Genomic DNA, 2,543 nt, shown 5'->3' on the forward strand with positions numbered 1-2,543 from the left:
GCCCGCTCGGCTCCCCGCTCTCCGGTTCTCGCCAACCTGCGGGCGCAGCCTGCCCCTACCTCCTCCTGCCTCCCGCCTGTGTCCGGGGTTGGGCTCCCCCATCCTTTGTATGTTCTAGAAATAGAATCTTCCGCGAAGGTTTGGAAAGTCAGGGCTCCCCTAGCCGCTCCGCACGGTGGCCTGTTGCCACTTCTTTTCAACCTCCCGCAGCCTTTTTGTTTTATTTTGTTATTTTTCGCTTTTAATTAATCGTTTTATTGGGGGCTCTTATAGCTGTAAAGAATCAATCCATACATCCATCCATTGTATCAAGCAGACTTGTACATAGGTTGCCATCACCATTTTCAAAACATTTCTTTCTCCTTGAGCCCTTTAATATCAGCTCCTCTTTTTCCCCTCCATCCCCCAGCCTCACATGGTCTTCAATCCCTGATCAACTATATATTATTAATTTCGCATTTTACACTCCAGCGGTCTTTTTAAGCGGAGCTGAGGGCGCACTGTACAACCAAGGGTTCCCCCGTTTATATTCATTGTAAGCATGGGATTATCCTGTGGGTCCTTCACACTCTGCAAATTTAGCTCTTGGTGACCGAATACACTCCACACTGGCTTTTCCGAAGTGACGCGGGTTGTCTGGCTGGAAGCACCAAGGATGGGGTCCAAAAGCATCATCCTCTCTCTCCCTGTGCTCTTCAGATTCAGGACAAGTCCTTTGTGATGGAAAAAGGAACGCACTTGTTTTAAAAATGGAGTTTGAGTTAGCTTAGGTGCTGGGAGAAGGGTACCACTTGGGGTCCCAGGACCCAGGCTATTTAAGATCGTGTCCTGGAAATTTAGGAGCAGTGATGGCCGTGGTCCATCACCTCCCTCTAAAATAGTCCCGTTATGGTTCCCAAACACTATTTCGGGGAACATCTGAGCTTTGTAATTTAAAAACACCCTCCAAGCTCTTTGCTGCACTCATTATGAATCGGACAGGGTGGAACTGCTCCTGTGGGTTTCCAAGACTGAAACTCTTTAGGGGAGCAGCACGCGTCCTTTTTCCCCTGCTGAGTGGTTGGTGTTTTCAAACTGCTGACCTTGCAGTTAGCAGCCCAGCCCAAGACCACCAGGGCCCCTTATTGGTTGGTGTCCTTTCTTTAGTGCTGGGAGCTGGTCCGGCGTTATGCATTCTTTGCGCTTTTAAAAGCAGCAACACAGAAGTCTCCCCGAAGTTGGTCAGGAGCTGGCGGAGCAGCTTGTGGACATCACCAGGAAGCTTCAGAGCTAGACAATCTGGGGCACAATAATCAGGTTGGAGAGGAAAGGACTGGGAGGGAGCTGAGCAAGGGATACTTTCCAAGTGGGACAACTTGGAGATGTTTTGAGTTGAACGAGATATGACGGACATCTCAATCTTTTGCCATCCTGTTGACTACACCAAAGGGATCCCTGGTGGAATAGTGGTTACGTGTTGGGCTGTGGTCCTCATGGTCAGCAGTTTGAAACCACCAGCAGCTCCTCTGGAGAAAAACTGGGCTTTCTACTCCAGTAAACAGTTACAGTCTCATAAATCCACAGGGGGTCGCAATGATTCCATTTTATCACTCCACCTAACCAGCTTTCTTTACGGTCACCAGTGACCTCCAGACAAATCCTGCAGACACAGATATTCTAACTTTTATTTTAAGCTTAAATTTACTCCCCAGCTGTAAGTTTGTGCTTCTTCAGCTTCTCCTGGGAGATATTTTTCCTCTGTGCAACCTCTTCTGGTTTAGGAACAGTTTGTTCCTTTTCAATAAGGATCATTTCAATGTGGCAGAGGGAGCTCAGGTATGGATTGATCCAACCACGATCTCTGTAAGTCCAGCGATGCATCTTGGGGGCTTTGTTCCCCTGGATGTGCTCAGTGACCAGAGAATCCACAGCTAAACCCTTCAGTTCAGCATGACTCTCGGCGTGAGTAAGCATGTGCAGTAACCATTCAGCTCTCTTTAAGGGCCACCAACCCTGGGTCCAACCCCAGTTTGGCCTGAGCACACCTACCAACTCTGCCACTGTAATGTCGGAAGGGCACACACCGCTTCTGCAAAGTGACTTCTTTCAAATATTTGGTGGCTTTCTGGATATGCATACCCTAGATGTCCTGGGAAGTTTCACGGGTGTTCTTAAAGTAGACGCGGAGATTCAACCCTTTTGATTTGCAGGATTTTGTGGGGTTTTCTGGGTCCAGTGGGTAGTGAGCCATTGTGGCAGGTCAGCTCAGGCTGCTCATCTTCACTGGCCTCTCAGCCCCCGGGAAGCATTTGATCACACCTTCCTTCCTTCCTGAAGCATTCTCGTCCTTTTGCTTTCAGGAGGCAAGTTTCTCAGTTGCCTCCAGCCGCCTCTGCTTCTCCTCCATTTATTTTGTAACAGTTAAAAACTGCCCGGCTATCAAAAGATATAGCATCTGGGGTCTTAAAGGCTTGAAGGCAAACAAGCGGCCATCTAGCTCAGAAACAACAAAGTCCACAGAGAAGAAGCACACGAGCCTGTGCGAACACGAGGTGTTGAAGGGA

At 48.7% G+C, this 2,543-nt stretch overlaps 1 pseudogene; it reads right to left on the reverse strand.

Moving 5' to 3' along the window:
• Positions 1-1,680: 1,680 nt before the first annotated feature.
• Positions 1,681-2,230, reverse strand: LOC101660248 (annotated as a pseudogene).
• Between the last annotated feature and the right edge of the window lie 313 nt (positions 2,231-2,543).

Source organism: Echinops telfairi, unplaced genomic scaffold, assembly GCF_000313985.2.
Source record: "Echinops telfairi isolate 266 unplaced genomic scaffold, ASM31398v2 ScPeMD7_7458;HRSCAF=8496, whole genome shotgun sequence".
Taxonomy (NCBI): domain Eukaryota; kingdom Metazoa; phylum Chordata; class Mammalia; order Afrosoricida; family Tenrecidae; genus Echinops; species Echinops telfairi.